This window comes from Rousettus aegyptiacus, unplaced genomic scaffold (assembly GCF_014176215.1).
Source record: "Rousettus aegyptiacus isolate mRouAeg1 unplaced genomic scaffold, mRouAeg1.p scaffold_m13_p_15, whole genome shotgun sequence".
NCBI classification, from domain to species: domain Eukaryota; kingdom Metazoa; phylum Chordata; class Mammalia; order Chiroptera; family Pteropodidae; genus Rousettus; species Rousettus aegyptiacus.
The window spans coordinates 19,776,175-19,794,556 of NW_023416290.1; positions in this window are offsets into that span (position 1 = coordinate 19,776,175).

Below are 18,382 nucleotides of genomic sequence, written 5' to 3' on the forward strand. Positions count from 1 at the left end.
GCAATGATATGTTATCTTAGGATAGGCAAATGATTATGATCTGAAAAGGGTCCATAAGGTTTAAATAAGTTTTTCTCCCAAACCCTGGTTTTGGTTGCAAAATTTTATCTGATAATAAATGCTCTTTTTATTGATAATAAATGCTCTTTTTATTGATTCTAGAGGTTACTCTAGTAATGCAAATATGGTAAAATTGGTTTTGTCATCCTTTTTCTTTTATATATCTGTGACCTCTGAAGTTATAAGTTAAGTTGAAAGCAAAGAAATTATTACGATTATTTCACCCTTGCATATGAGGAAGTCAATATCTGAAGTGAAGCATTTGTCTCTTACCCCTGCACAAAGTTTTCATTAAAAAAAGTAACTTAAATGGTGCTTTTGAATTACGTACTAACTTTCAAACTGTCTTTGTGCTTTTCAATGAATTAGGAGAACACTAGCCACTACAGTAGTGACACCTCAGCCACTTCACACATGTCTCATATGAAGCTCAGTGGGGATAAGGAGGGTTACTCCAGGAAACTGTATCCAGGTATTCAGGCTTATGGAGGTATCAACATCTTGGATACATGACACCTGTGGCTGGCCTTGGGTAAAGAAGGAAGAGAGCGAACCTAAGAGGACCATGTGGGAGGTTTACTTAGACCAGGCCTGAAGATGACATCATGACTTGCACCATATTTCACAGGCTTGAACTGAATCCTTTGGTTCCTGGATGCCAAGATTACTAGGGAATGTAGTTGCTGCACAGAGGGATATTGCCCAGAGTGGGAGATCTAGGAGGTTGTTAGCAGTGTGGACTATGGATTGATTGGTTTGCGTATCAAAGGTGCTCTCCTCAGTAAGTCTTTTCTATGTCTAGGAATTGGCTAACCTTGGGAGGGGCAGTCCCTCCAGGGCCAGCAAGACCCCAGATGTTAGAATATAATAAATATAAAAAATAAGAAAATATACTTGGGCACATGGCCAACTTCTTGGCCATAGTGACAACCTGCAGGGGGACTCTGGCTGCGGCTACTACCTGGAGGTACTGATCGAGTCTCCTCTCCCCAGCAGAAGTCTTACTTTCTCCCATCTCAGGAATGTTCTGGAAGATTTCCATGTGACTGTTCTCTACCCTAATTAATAAAACATCTATGGTTGAAAAAAATGGTGTAGGTGATAGAGGCTTTGTTCATCCACCTTGAGACCAAATCAAAGCTGTGACAGAAACACGGAGCAATAGCAAGCAAAGTCAACTAGAGAGAGAAATAATTAATCACCCTGCAACAGTGGAAGGTAGGAGGGGGCGAAGACATGAGACCGCCTGGTCCTAAGTGGCTGAGTGGGACAGAGGCTACGGCAGAGGCACCTGGAAGCTGCAGGGAACTCTTAAAGGAGCTGTGTCCAGGAGCGAACTTTCACAGTGACGGACCTGCTCTCTCTGAGCACTAGCACCTGGTCGGCTGTGTGGGGATGGGGTGGGGGTGGGGAGGACCAGGGAAACAATGAGTTGTCAGAGTGTGGGCCAGAGGAGAGGCTCTCTCCTGGATAGAAGTTCTGGTGCTACCTATTATTTTTCTGTTGAGCCCTCCCCTGCTCCCAGTGTGTGGATGCAGCGCTGCCGAAGGTGAGACATCATCATGTTGGATAACAAAGGTTGCTCTTCCCAGAGGATTCTCTGAAATTGTGCCTCCCCCATCTCATGGCCCCACCCGAGCCACAATCCAGTTGTGTTTTTGGGAAGTCTGGTGTTCCTTGCTAAGCAGCACCAAGACTCACACTGGTAGTAGCTGACCTCAGTTTCTGGGGTGGTCTCTTAAGGCAACTATAAGCACAGCATCTGTGGGTTGCTTGGTGAATTTTAACAGGTGGCCCCAGAGGGTCATAAGCTGGGGCTAACCATGACCTGCAGCTGAAACCCTCTCAGCACTGTGCCACTGGATACCTACCACACAAAGCCATGCTAATAATACCGAGAGACTTAGGAGCTTTGCTTAGTACATAGAAACAGAAACAGAAAGGCAACCAAAATGGGAAGACAAAGCAGCAGAAACCATATGAGAGAATAGAACAGAGATCCAGTAATAACAGAGTCAAGCCATCTAACAGATGCAGAGTTTGAAACATTGGTTATAAAGATGCTCAATGAACTTAGGAGAAGAGTAGATGAATTCAGTGAGAACTCTAACAAAGAGATAAAAAACATAAAAAAGAAAATGGAAATTATAAAACAGAACCAGTCAGAAATGAACACATTATCTGAGATGAAGAGTATATTAGATGAAATAAACAAATTGGATAAAGAAGAGAATTGAACCACTGATATAAAGGATAGGGAAGCCAAGGACTCTCAATCAGAAAGACAAGAAAAAAGAAGCCAAGACTACAATAATAATTTAAGGAGCCTACGGGACACTATGAAATGTAAAAATATCTGTGTCATAGGGGTATCTAAAGGAAAACAAGACATTGAAATGCTATTCGAAGATATAATGATGGAAAACTTCCCTCACCTGATGAAGGAAATAGACATAAAACCCCAGAAAGCTCAGAGAGTTCCAAGAAAGAGGAACCTAAAGAGGCCCACACCAAGACACATCATAATTAAAATGCCAAAGATTAAATACAGAAAATCTTAAAAGCAGCAAGAGAAAAGCAGTTAGTTACCTACAATAGAGTACCCATAAGACTGGCAGCTGGTTCCTCAAAAGAGACTATGCAGGACAGAAGGGCTTGGCACAAAATATTTGATTTGATGAAAACCCAGGATCTACAACTAAGAACACTTTATTGAGCAAAACCACAATTTAGAGTCAAAGGACAGATAAAGAGCTTCCCAGACAAAAATAAACTAAAGGAATTTATCAACACCAAGCCAATATTATAGGAAATGTTGGAGAGACTTCTTTAAGAAGAAAAAATATGTATCAAAAACAGGAGTAAAGAATGGTAATAACTACATTTCTATCAACAAGTGCCTCGAATAGAAGAATTAAGTGCTCCAACCAAAAGGTAGAGTGAATGAATGGATAAGAAAACAAGACCCTTACATATACTGCTGAGAAGAGACTCACTTCAGATTAAAAGACACACACAGACTAAAAGGAAGGGGATGGAAAAAGATATTGCCTTATGGACCTAGAGGGTATTGTGCTGAATGAAATGGGTTGGATAAAGAAAGACATATATTGCATGATTTCACGTACATGTGGAATCTAAAGAACAAAATAAACAACAACAAAAGTGGAAATAAACTTATAGATACGGAGAATATTTTGAACGTTGCTAGATGGTAGGGGGGTTGTGGAAGACGGTGAAAAAGGGCAAAGGGATTAAGAAGTACAAATAGATAGTTGCAGAATAGACATGGAAGTGTAGAGTGTAGCATGGAGAATAGGGTTAATAATGTAATAAATATGTAGGGAAGAAGAGTGGTACTAGATTTAGTGAGGTCATCACTTTGTGATTTATGTGGATTTCTGACACGATGCTGTGCAACTGAAACTGGTATTTTATTGTAAGCCAACTACAATTGAAAAAAAACCTCAGTAAATTGTGCAATGTAAATATGAGCAACTAATTGTCTATTTTATTTCAATAAAGCTAGAAAAAGTAGAAAAAAGATATGCTTGATACAAAATACTGAACCTCAATACATTCACTCCATTGACTTTGATATAATAATGTGAGAACCAACCAGAGATAGCCTTTTAAAATTACTTATAATACATTGCTTGACAAGCAAAAGATTATGTAATATAAAACTATCTAATCTGTCTTAATTAGACCTCCCTACTGACAGACACACACACGCACACACCCCTCTAGCAGAGGCATTGTAGCTCAACATCTTTATCTCTAGGTGAACATCTGCTTGAATGGCCATAAGTCACCCTGTGTGTATACAGGCCACAGTTAATGTCACTGTACAGTGGATCCAGGGCAAAGAGTGTTTGGCAGAGATTCAACCTCTAGCATGAGGAGAGCTCTGGGACCTGCAGGGGAGGAGCATTACTAAGGTACAGAAACTCAGGGTTTTTAAATTAAATGAACCCTTGTCTGTTGATCCCAGGTATGATTTGTCCACATGTTGTCCCTGCTTACATGTAAGTGATGGTAGATTTCACATATTAGTGAGACAGCCTGTTGCCTGGATCCTGATAGGATGAGGCAGCCCTCACTGGGATGTGACTGTTCTGTATTGGCATGATAAAGTCCTGTGCTGGTCCTGTGAATTAGAGATATAACTTGTATATATACACGCTCTACATCCAGCTTTGTGTTTCCAGGTGAAGGGGACTCCACTCGGAGAACACTCCTGGTCTGCTTTTATGTTCTTCCTTGCTGAAGGGGTGAGTCACCTGATTGACAGCTAACCATCCACCTTGACTAAATAGAACTAAACTATTAAAACAACAAACCACCAGGATTTATGTCCCTCTCTCTTCCTTCAATCCTGGCTGAGTACGCCTGCTTCGTGGTTCCTTCAAGCGGTTTGGGGTGTGAGCAGGCCCCTTTAACACACATATAGAACCACATTCTGGAAATGACTTATCAATAATAAATATAACATAATTTCCATCTAGCAGATGCCTAGCTGCCTTATTTCTCAATTGATTATGATGTGCAGTGAAGCAAAAGGAAATACTATTTATTGGTTCCCTACACTCCAGCAGTTTCATGCTGTGGCAGGAAGCAAAGGCTCTAGAGTTCAGAGGCCTAGGTTTCAGTGGTGTGACCCCAGACAGTGCATTGGATTTACTGGCTCTGTTTCCCTATCTTATGAGTGTATGATTTTTACTTCTGCTTTTCATCCAGGTCCTTCCTTGTGTACCTACTTTGTCCAATGTTGTATTCCATGAAGGACCTCCTGAGCAGGGTATTTTATACATGAAAGTCAAAGGTTTGGGTTTGCATTCCATACAGTGAAACTGAAGGCTGGCAATGTTCTGAGAATAAGACTTGGGAAGGGGTTTTAGAAGTCTGTTAATTCCTGAAATTGTATGAGAAATGACATATTGAGCACTTGCGGTGCCTGTGAGAATATTTCTACATGTCCTCAAAGATGCTCCAACTTCTCAACTGGGTAGGAACTGCTGCTGTGGACGAAGTCATCCAGGCAACGTGATGTGGATGGGGAAGCATGACCTCAGTCAGAGGGCAAGGCCTTGAAGATTAGCTCAGGGGGTGATTAGTGCACATAATGGAGACTGATCATGTTTCCAAACACCCCTCCTGTCTAGTCCTACACCAAGTACGACACTGAAAGCCTGAAGCTTTAACACAATCCTGTAATGATGCTCAGCTGTTCTCTATTTCTCTACCTGTTTACGTGAAACACATTAGTTGGTCTTCATGGACAAAGTGAAAGTCATTAATTAGATAAATTTGGGACCGAGATATACCAATTAACTCTAATATCAAAACAATTAATAAGGAGGATCCTGGGAAAACATGGCAGAGTGAGAGACATACTGAGGTCTCTTCCTGTGAAACTACAATAAGCTGAACAACTAAAACAACAAAAAACACCCAAACTGCACACTAGCACATTTGAGTGTGAGATCTGTGCGTAAGAGCTACCAAAGGTCAGAACCCTAGGTGTTGGGTGGTGGACTGGGACAAATAAAGAAGCTGCCTCTTGCAGCTGCCAGAGCTCCTTACAGGAGGAGGGGGAGGGGTGAAGGTGCAGCAACTTCCCTGATCAACCCTGCATGGAAGTGCCGGGACTTCAGGGCAGAAAGCAGAGAAGCGGGAGGGGACAGCAGAGAAACAACAGCTGATTTTCATGGCCCCAGTTGCAAAACCAAGGCTGAGCCACAGCCCCCAACCTCATATTTCAATAATCGCCCTAAATGTAAATGGCCTAAACTCACCAATAAAAAGACAGAGTTGCAGATTGGATCAAAAAACAAAACCCAACCATATACTGTCTCCAGGAGACACATCTCAGCTCCAAAGACAAATATATACACAAAGTAAAAGAGTGGAAAATGACATTTCAAGAAAATGGCATTCAGAGAAAAGTGAGAGTAGACTTCAAAATAAAAAAGATAAAGAAAGATACCAAGGGACACTTCATAATGATAAAGAAATTCATGCACCAAGAAGACATAACACTTATTAATACCTATGCTCCCAATCCCCGAAGTACGTAGAGCAATTACTAACAGAACTAAAGGAGAAACAGACCAAAACACTATTGTAGTAGGGGATCTAAATACCCCTCTGTCGGATATGGACAGATCATCCAAACAGAAAATCAATAAGGAAATAACATCTTTAAATGACATATTGGACCAACTGGACATAATTGACATTTACAGAGCCTTCCATCCCAAAACAGCTACGTGTACATTTTTCTCTAGTGCACATGGAACATTCTCAAGAATTGACCACATACTGGGACACAGAGATAGCTTCAACAAATATGAGGACTGAAATCATACCAACCATATTCTCTGATCATAATGCTTTGAAACTAGAGATCAACTGCAAAAAGAAATCATGAAGAACAATAAATACATGGAGATTAAACAACATGCTACCGAAGAATAACCGGGTCACAGAAGAAATAGAAAGAGAAATCAAGAGATACATAGAAATGAATGATAATGATAGTAAAACATATCAAAATTTGGGACACAGAAAAAGCAGTCTTAAGAGAAAAGTTCATATCATTACAGACCTACCTCCAAAAATAAGAATGAGTCCAAATAAACAACCTAACACTTCATCTTAAAAAACTAAAAAAGGAAGAACAAATGAGGCCTAAAGTCAGTAGAAGAAAAGAAATCATTAAAATTAGAGCCTAAATAAATAAAACTGAAAACAAAAAAAACAATAGAAAAAATAAATACAACAAAGAGCTGGGTTTTGAGAAGGTTAATAAAATTGACAAAGCCCTGGCTAGACTCACTAAAGAAAAAAAAAGGACACAAACAAAATCAGGGATGAAAGAGGAGAAATTGCAGAAATACAAAGGATCATGCAAGAATACTGTGAAAAAGTAGATAACACCAAATTTAGAAACTTCAAAGAAATGGACCAGTACTTAGAAAAATACAACCATCCTAGACTGAATCAAGAAGAACTGGAAAATCTAAAAAGACCAATCAGCAGTATGGAAATTTGAACAATCATCAAAAATTTACAAAAAGTAAAAGTCCGGGACCAGATGTCTTCACCAGTGAATTCTACCAAACATTCAAAGAAGATTTAATACCTATTCTCCTCAAACTCTTCCAAAAAATTGAAGAGGAGACAATACTTCCTAATTCACTTTATGAGACCAATATTACTCTAATACCAAAACCTGGTAAAGACAACACAAAGAAAGAAAACTACAGGCCAATATCTCTCAGGAACACAGATGCAAAAATCCTAAATAAGATAGTCGTGAATGGAATACACCAACGTATTAAAAAGATTATACACCACGATCAAGTGGGCTTCATCACAAGGGCACAGGGATTGTCCAACATATGCAAATTGTTAATGTGATACATCACATAAACAAATTAAAAAATAAGAATCATATGATCATATCAATTGATGTAGAAAAAGTCTTCAACCAGATACATCACCCATTTATGGTCAAAACGCTTAACAAAATATGCATAGAAAAAAAGTACCTTAACACAATAAAGGCCATATATGACAGACTCTCAGCCAACATTATACTTAATTTTGAAAAACTGAAAATCTTCCCTTTAAGATCAGGAACAAGGCAAGATTGTCCTCTAACGCCACTGCTATTCAATATAACATTGGAAGTCCTAGCAAGTACAACCAGGGAAGAGAAAGATATATAAAGCATCCAAATAGGAAACAAAGAAGTCAAACTGTCACTATTTGTGGATGACATGATTCTCTCTATATAGAAGACCCTAAAGACTCCACAAGAACACTACTAGAAATAATAAGTGAATACAGTAAATCTCTGGATATAAAATCAATGTTCAAAAATTCATAGTGTTCCTATACTCTAATAAAGAAGTGTAAAAAATAATTCCTTTTGCAACTGCAACAGAAAGAATAAAATATCTAGGAATAAATTTAACAAAACGTGTGAAGGACCTATATAATACAAACTATAAGACCCTATTAAAGGAAATCAAAGAAGATACAAAGAAATGGAAAAATATTCCATATTCTTGGATTGGCAGAATCAACATAGTTAAAATGACCTAATTACCCAAAGCATTATACAGATTTAATGCAATCTCCATCAAAATCTCATCAGCATTTTTTAAAGAAATAGAACAAAAAATCATTAGATTTATATGGAGGCAAAAAGACCCCGAACTGCCAAAGCCATCCTGAGAAAAAAGAATGAAGCTGGAGATATCACTCTGCCTGACTTCAAATTATATTACAAAACCACAGTAATCAAAACAGCATGGTATGGCCCCAAAACAGACACATTGACCAGTAGAACAGAATCTAGAGTCCAGGAAAAACCCTTATTTAAATGGACAAATAATATTCAACAAAAAAGCCACAAAACATACAATGGAGAAAAGAAATCCTCTTCAATAAATGGTGTTGGAAATACTGGAAAGCCAACAGGCAAAAGAATGAAATTAGACTGGTGTCTATCACCACACACCAAAATGAACTCAAAATAGATTAAGGACCTGAATATAAGACCTGAAACAATAAAATGCATAAAAGGAAACATAGAAACAAAATTAAAGAACCTTGGACTTAAAGAGGGTTTTATGAATTTGACTTCAAAGGTAAGGGAAGTAAAAGCAAAAACAAACGAATGGGATTACATCAAATTAAAAAGCTTCTGCTCAGCAAAGGAAATCGTCAACAAGGTAAAGAGATAATCATCTCAGTGAGAAAATATATTTGCAAGCAACGCCTCTGATATCCAAAATATATGAAGGGCCTAATATCCAAAATATATGAGGAAGTCATATGACTCAATAACAACAACAAAAAAACGATCCAATCAAAAAATGGGCAGAGGACCTGAACAAAAACATCTCCCTAGAGGACTTACAAATGGCCAACAAACATATGAAAAGATGTTCAACATTGCTGGCTATTAGAGAAATGCAAATCAAAACCACAATGAGATACCATCTCACACCTGTTAGAATTGCTATACTCAACAGGACAAGTGATAACAAATGTTGGAGAGGATGCAGGGAAAAAGAAACCCTCACACATTGCTGGTGGGACTGCAAATTGGTACAGCTACTATGAAAAACAGTATGGAGTTTCCTCAGAAAACTAAGAATTGATCTACCATACGATCCAGCAATCCCACTACTGTATATGAAAACTCCATAAACCCTGATGAATGAAGTGATGTGAAAAGACATAACTATTCAGTGTGAAATATTGGCATGAAGATGTTCTGAATCATTTCAAAAAGCAAATGCAAAATTTCAGAGATAGCCAGATTTGAGCTGTTAAAAGCATCAACTGAATCTTGCAGTTTTCTCTAAATTACCTTAAATCACCTGTTCGTAAAGTCGAATTTGTGAATTATTTTATTTTGATTGAAAAACTGTCATCTAAGCATCATCAAAGACTTCCATTTTAAACTGAAAGAAGAAAAAGAAGCTACCGATGATCTGAGAATTCTCCTCAGATCTAGGAGGTGATATAGATATTCTAGAGATGAAAACAGCAAAAAGGGTGCCGCATTGTTGCAGAACTGTAACAGCACAGAACAGACTACTTGTTAGCTTGTGAAGACATTTTGTGGATTTCTCCCCTGGGTCTGGGGAGGAAAAGCTGGTCTCAGTCCTGCCGTATCTGGGCTGAATATTTCCACTTTGTTACACAGATCCTCAAACTGTACCAGAGGTACTGACGGATTGATGCAAAGTGCACAAGCAGATCAAGAGAACTGTGCATGCTCTGTGACACTTCAATCAAGATACTGGTGAGGGGGCAAAAAGAATACTTGGAAGGCAATGCTTTTATTTTATTTTTGTTTTAAAATGGTGAATATATTACAATACAGCTATTAAAAGAAAAGAGTGATTTAAAGAAATATTAAGAATGTGCCATTAAGAAAAACAAATAACACGGTAATTTAGTTAACAACACCCTCCCCTCATTTTTTTCTTTTTTTTTTTTTGGAAAAACAAGTATCAATGACAACACTTCCCTAAACACGACTGTAGGTATGCATTGTTTGTTTCAACATGAAGAAAATCATAGTAGGATTCAGGCTTGGCTATGTATTGGCTACATGGCTGTACATTGAGAAGGGTGGTGGCGGGTCACTAATGACATTGTACTGATCAGTAAGCATGTATTAGTGTCATACATTTTGTAGAGAAAAAAAGGTAAAAAAGAAAAAATTTAAAAGGAAAATTATTTATTCTTTAAATAGTACTAAAGCAACATTAATGTGTAATTTAAAAGAGGAAACGGCATCATCTAGAGTATCAACTCTGTGACCTATAACCTCTCAGTTTTCTGTTTCTGCAGTAGTTCTCATCCTAATGTATATACGTTATTTTTCATAGTTCAAGTCGTAGTAAAAATAAAACTTTTATTCTGTTTTTCTGACTTACCTTTATATTAGGCACATTATTCCATGTTTCTATATTCTTCATGATTATAATTCTTGACATATTAATAGAACACCATGGAGAGGTTGCACTATAATTTACTTAACCATCATTCAATTGCTGGACATTTAAATGTTTGTACTTTTCATTGTTAATAACATTAAAATGATGTGTAGGTTTCTGAATAACACTTTTATTTTTTAATTAATTAATTTTTTAAATGAAACCCCCAGGTTTGGAGTTTTAGAAATGGACTAAAATTAAGAATATCTTCATTATAATGTACTCTAAGGACTTACTAATAATTTCTTACTCCTGTTTCATAGTCCCTGAAGCATTTGACAAACTGTCATGGGAAAAGATGCCGTGGAGAAGTACAGAAATATCTTTTAGAAAAGTGCTATTTATGGCAGAGTTAGATCAGGTTCTTGATATTCCCATCTTGGAGAAGAATGAATGCCAATCATAGCTTCAGAGTACTTTAAAATAGAGCTATAATGGTCATCGATTTTGCTTCTCGATGATGAATTAGCCCTTGAAATTCTGAGAGCCAAACTTGTGATTACATAAAGAGCAATATGTAGTTATCAAGAAATGGTGTTCAACTAAGGATTAGTTTTGGTACAAGTCAAACTGTAACAGATACTTAACAAAATTGTCTCAATAATCTAGAAGTCTATTTCTGTCTCACATAACATTTAGACCTAGGAAAACAGACAAGGGGAAATTAAGTGTCATTGCTCCATGAGAATATCTTGGCACCTGGGCTCCTTAGGTGGCTCTGAATTCTCAACCAGTAGATATCTCAGGGTCCAAGCAGGCTTCTTCAGTTGGTTGCCATTTTCCAGCCAGCAAAAAGTGGGATAGAGGAAGAGAAGATAAACAGATTCTTGATATGATGCAAGAGTTGCACGTGGCACTGCTACCTGACTTCTATTTACTAAGGATGAGTCACATGGTCACACTCACCTGCAAGTAAGGCTGGGAAATGTGTTTCTGGCTTGGTATCTATGGGCCCCGAAGGAGGTAATAGAAACTGAGGAACAATTCCCGGGCTCTGCCACATGCTGGGCCATGTGTCTTAGAATGTGTAAATCCTGATATCTGGAGCTCAGAGAATAAAATAATCAGGAAAGGTGATATACCTTAGTGGTCTTTTAAAAAGCTGGACTTTCTATTTCTAATTCCTAGAAAAATAGGTAGTTCGTTTTGTTTGCTTCATGCATGCTCACCTGTAGATTGAAAATGATAGTGTATTTTACAGTGCTATCATAAGAAATAAGCAATTTTAAGATAGAAACAACTTTTTGATTATGCTCAGAAAATAGAAAAGTATAATGAAAAAATATTAATATTCAGTAATCCTCTCATCCAGAGAAAACTACTTGTAAAAATCTGTATAACTCATATTTCTTCTAGTAAATTTAGGATCATTTCTGCAGTACTTCTCATCCTAATGGATTGACATTAACATTTTGTTAAGATTGTTCAGACCACTAAAAAAGTCTCTGAACATATGATTTTTAGTGACTTTCAATATAAAGGTTATTTTTTCAAACACCTTTTAGAATTCTTTTAAATTTCCTGTAAATCGAGAACTATGCTTAACCAATTATTGTTAAATGTCAACTATATAACATATATGTAAAAGGGACCTTAAGGGGTGGACCTAATTTAATGTCTACATTTTGTAAGTCAAAAAACTGAGGCCCGTAGATGATAAAACAATGGCTCTATGTCACAAAATAGTATTTTCCTCTGTTTTCTGGTTCCTGGTCCAGAGTTCTTCCACTGTACTACTCAATATGCATTATAATCTTTTAAAGAGCTTACTATTTAAGGACTTAAATCAATTCCTCTATAGCCTTCAAATGGCATCTTATAAAAGGCCTCCTTTAAGAAGCCTCTCTGAATCCTGTGAGACTTCGGTGTCCTTTGGGATTCCACCAAGGCTTGTGTCCATTTTTCATGGATGGGGTAAGCTTGTAACACATAGCACAGCAATCCTCACACTTTCTGATCTCAGAGCCCCTTCATAGTCTTAAAAATTGTTGAGGCCCCAAGAGCTTTTATTTATGTGAGTTATATCTATTTACATTTTCTATGTCAGAAACTAAACCTGAGAAAGTTTAAAATACATAAAAATGACAATGATAATTATATGAAATATAAATAACTATAATTTCCCAAATGGAAAACATTCAGTGAGAAGAGTGGCACTGCATTTTTCTTTTGCTAATTTCTTAAAAAGAAAGGCATTTGGATTCTCATGCCTGCTTTTGCATTTAATCTGCTACAATATGCTGTTTTTGTTGAAGCATGTAAAGAAAATCCAATCTCATACATATAGGTAGTTGGTAAAAGAAGAAATAGATGAGTAATCTTTTCAGATAGCTGTTGATATTTTTCTTTGACATTATTCCAAATTCAACAAGTGACAGCATCCCCCAGACTTATTGAGATATAATTGACATATAAAAATTGCATGTTTAAAGTATACAACACAATGATTTGATAAATGTGTATATTGTGAAATGATTACCACAATCAAGCTATTTAACACAGTTTCCTCAAGGTGAGTTGCAAAAAGAAGGCTGAAATCCTGTCAGCAAACATCTCATACTCCATAACATAAAAATACAGTGGGATAGCTCACTTAGGATGAAGCTTTAAGGCATGCATGCTTTGTACCACCACGTGCTGGTATTTTGAAAAAAGTTTGGTTCTTTGAATTATGCAGATCTTTCATATGTTGATATATTTCATGTTTATACAAAAAAATTGTATTTGTTAACATTACTACTGACCTCATCATAAAAATCTTTTAAGTATTTGGAAATTCTAAAATTTTAATATTCACTTGAAAGCTTGGATTTTACATTGGTAACAAATACGTTCAATTATTTTCCTTGAAGTAACAAGATTAACTGATTCATTTTGTAAAAAGACTCTCAAATACCCAACTCTGAATAATCATAGTTGGTTGGCAATCTTTCTTTTAGTTGAAATGGTGTTCTGTGAAAAAAACGGGTTAGTTTACTTACAATTCAAATGGTTGCACAAGTGTTTTTCTTTGAGACAATCTTACTTTGATATACCACCAGAAGCATCATATACTTTCTATTTTTATCACACAGAATATTAAAAAGATGTTTACTCTAGGGTTGAGATTTAATAAAGTTAATAATTGCTACTACTTCGTCAATGAAGTGAAGTGCTTAACTGAAACCAGCTTTAAAAGAACTGAGGTGGTGAATTAATGGTGAGTAGAGTCTGGTGCCACTGCCTTGGTTCATGCTAAGCACCAGTAATTTTATCCGCCATTGCTTGCGCCATCAGTGCAAATGTCCACACAACGAGAAATGTCAAATTACTATTATGAAACAGTTCTGATCTTGTGCACCCTGGAAGGGTCTCCTGGACCCCTAAGTGTTTGTGGACCACCCTTTGAGAGCCCCTAACCTAGAGGAAGGGGGTTTAAGGGTTAGAGAGCTGTGGGAGAGGTCACAGGGAGGGCTCTGAACTCTGAATGACCTGAGCACAGGTACTAAATGCAAAAGCAGGCAGTGTAGTCCACAGCTGGTGATTAAAGCTGAGAGAGGCCTCTGACAAGCCAAATGCAACAGGCTCTGGGTAAATGGAGAAGAGTACTGAGGAAGGGAGAGCTGAGTAGGAAAGAGCTAGCTGAGAACAGGCAGGATTAACAGTAAAACTGGGAAGTGATCAACTTTACCAAACAATTCAGTTTGTGGATAGAGTAAGCCCTTGGCTAGAAGTGAGCCTGGCATGTGCTGTATTGTATTGTTGTTTAGATTGTTGTTTACAAATATAGTCTTCCCTCTGATTCATAGGGCAGGGCCCAGGTCTACTCATCACCTGCCCCAAAGGAGTTGCTTGATAAATGTTTTCAAGATGAACACACACACACACACACACACACACACACACACACACACCTATATGTGTATACATATATATACGCACACATATATGTATATATATGTGTGTGTATGTATATCTACACAATTGTTTATTATAAAATGTGATAAGATCAGAGTACTAGGACTGGATATTAAAAAGTAACAAAATAGAATAGTTTCAGGCAGAGAGACAGGAAGAGGAAAATAATCCTGAAATAAGGAGAAGGACACACTAAGGAGAGTGATCAAAAATGTTAAAATCTGAGAGGAGGTGAAGCAGAGCACACTACATTCTGTCTTTTCTTTGACTCATTTTATTGTCTGCCACCCTTAGTTTTGCTCATCTTTTAGCTGACACTAGTATTTTATGTGTGTCTCTTGGAGGGGAACTAGGCAGGGTGGAAGTGGACTGTCAATACCAAACAAGGAGCTTTAGTTGCTCCTTCTAGAACCAAATCTGCTAGAAGCCTTCATTTTTGTGCTTCATATAGAAATCGGTAAACAGAAATCGCATCCACTAAATTTGACCGTAGAGTATCACCTGTCTACACTCATAGATTTAATCCTACAGTCCATTAGCCAAGGTAATATTAATTGATAACCTATACATGTTGGCCTCTGTATACATTATCTCATTAACACATAAACCTTGTAAAATTATTTGGTTGATAAGAATAGAGGTTCAGAGAAGTTAGGTAACTTGTTCAATGTCAAAGAGTGTAAAAATTTCAGGCCCAAGCTGTTCTAAAAGTGTTTGTGTTGGGAAGGAGATGAGGGAATTTGAGGGGGCAAGCATACTTGACCTTGAAATATTACCTTTGACAATATTACCTTAATTACTGGGAGATGTAAGGATTTTTCTCTGTAAATATTACTTAGCAATAACCTTAGGGTTCATTCCACTGGTCAAAAGGGAATAAATTATCTACCTTTTAGAGGTAGCTGAGTAGTCTTAGCATATTAGGCTGCTACTTAGCTAATTGCTTTTCTTATGTATTAAGTGGCTATTGATTCTAAAAGGTGAGCAGTTTATTTCCTACAGACAAGTCAGATCAAATGTAAATCTGTAATAATTATTATTATGAAATGTATATTCATATTGGAAAGAGGCTTGTCATGAGTGTTATCTGAAGCTGCTAGGAGGCTGAAGCACAGAAAATAAGTCATCAATAAGAATAAACTAACCATCAATCCCTTCATGGAAACCTTGCTACCAATTAAACAGCATAGATAATTGAGTTGTGCAATGAGTATTTTAATTTTTACAAGCTATGAGTTTATAGCTTGAAATATAATGTTTTGAATTGATAATGTGCACAAAACTGATATATTGAGTTATCCTAGAAATCACCTTCGATATTATTAACACTGCTAATTATGTTACACCACCCTTACTGTGCTTTAAGTAAAATGTGTCCTAGCAGCTACATAAACCAATGTTACTCCATAATATAAAACTACTCTTTTTTTTCCATGACTTTGATAAAGTAAATTCTCTGAAAGGCATTCCGTTTATACATTTAAACAAACATAAAACAGAACTCATGTTTCCTGTTAGCAAATATCAGATCAGAATTCTATTACTTGGGTTCTATTTTTCATATTTTATCTTTCACCTTACATTTCTGAGACTGCTTGAAGCCATCCATCTGCCCATCTATCTGTCTGTTCGTCCATCCATCCATTCATCCATCCACCCACCCACCTATCCACCTATCCACCAATCTGTTCTTTAATGCATTACATGAATTAAGCACCAACTACATGCAGGGCTTTGTGCTAGATAGGCATGATAGGGCTTATAAAAATAAATTACACATTATATCTCTTATAAATTACACATTATATCATCAAGTTTACAATTTAGCAATAAAAATAAGACACACATATACATTAAGTATATAAGAAAGTTTTTGGCAACTACCAGAAGGGTATGTGTGTAAAATGTTGTTGGGAGAAAGACATCAGTTCTAAATAGACACAGCCATTTCCACCTGGATGTCTCATACTTAACAGACAACATTTTAAAAACACTTTATTATAGTTAAGGTCTGTCAAAGCTGTCTTGTGCTTAGGAGCATGAGAGCAATTCAGCACTACACTCTTGAAGGCCATTTTAAACAGTGAAATCACCAACAAGAAACTAAAAAATTAGAAAAACATGGCACTAGAGTATAGAAAAGATACTTATTTACATTATGAAAAACCAGAAGGTATTGTCTCCTTGTTCAGCCTTAGCTGGGAATGTGCACTTGGGGTGACTCAAATTTTTCACCTCCCTGGACATATCTGCAAATGACATTGAAATTTCTGCAAGAATTAAGTTTGGACTTGCAAATAAACATTAGCAAGTAGGTGAATTTGCAAATTCGGAATCTGGAATATTGTGGATAGACTGTATTTTCTAATTTTTTATCATGTGGATCTATGTTTATGTGGTAAATTTTGTGAAGATATGTAATCCAAAGCGATTAAAGTCTGATTAGAGCTATGTGTCTTCTGGTATAAGCCTTTAATTATGATTCCTCTGAAGGTGACAATTAACAAACTGAAGTATGGTGAGGTAGACTGGCTGTTGACCAATGCCATGACTTGCACGACTAGAGGGTTAATCTAAGGGGAGGTGGCCACGGAGAATTGAGAAAATCACAGATAGTAAATACAAAAGCTGAGGCCAGGTGGGACACTGCACTGGGATGGAGTTACAGTGACCCCGAGGCAAGCTCAGCACATTTATTATATACTTTTGAAGGTCAAGGAGGGGGTAGGAGTCTTCTTTTCACAACTTGAAGGAACTTGCTGGCAACAATGATCTCCCAAGTCCTGTCTATTCCTGGTTATCTATGCTAAACTACAAATAGCTGTCCACTGTTTCTCTTCTCTGTTCTTGGCAAGCATGGCGTTGCCAATGCTTCGGCCACAGGATCTGCAACACAGATATGGCTCTCTACAGGTCAACTTAGGTCATCTTGCACAGTAAGAGCAGCCTCCACAGCCAGGTATCCTGGGTCCATACTAGCTCTGTTTCTTAATAGCTGTATGACCTTTGGTGGAGAGATATTTAACTTCTCTACGCACTGATTCACTTATCTGTAAAATTGGAATAATATTGGCATTATAGGCTCTTTGTAATAACAGAATTGCATCTCTGAAGTGCTTCTAAGTGCTACAGAAGAGCAGATTATTATTATTGTTAATGTTATCTGTGCAATACCTTAATAGATGCGTGACAAAGATGTTTCTTGAGGAAATATAATATGTATTCAATAGTCTGACTATATTAATATGTTTAAAGTTATGGCATAGATAATGCCATATCAAAAAGTAGAAGCTAACAATTGAACTTCGTATAAGCTATAGCAGCACTGCCCAGTAGAACCTTTTGCAGTGATGGAAATGTTCTCTATCTCTGCTGTCCAAAATGTAGCCACTCACCACATATGGCTATTGAAAACTTGAAATGTGGCTAGTGTGATTGAGGAACTGATTTTTACATTTTATTTAACTTAACTTTTCTGTAATAGGATGTGGGTCTCAGGCCTGGCTGGTCCTGGGTGATCCAGGCTCACAGCTAGGAATAGGACACCAGATTCAGAATGTTACATTAGTGTAGTAGGGCGCCTGCACCTAAAATACATAAACATAATTCAGCTTATTGTATCACGCATGTGTGGCTGAGTGACTCTATTGTACTCTGATATGAGTAGAGCCACAAGGTCCCCTTGGGAGCAGAAGGGGAGCACAAGGAGGGGAACAGAAGAGCAGAGGCAGAAGCATGCTCCTCACAATAAAACTGCACTCCCCACAATAAAGTTAGTGCCTGTTGTTTCATTCTCATGTTGGCCCCTTGTTCATTCTTTCACTGGGCATCTCATCACCTAAACCTTCCCTTCTTGATCAGCTCGGTGCTGACATAGAAAATGGGAGCAGTTACAG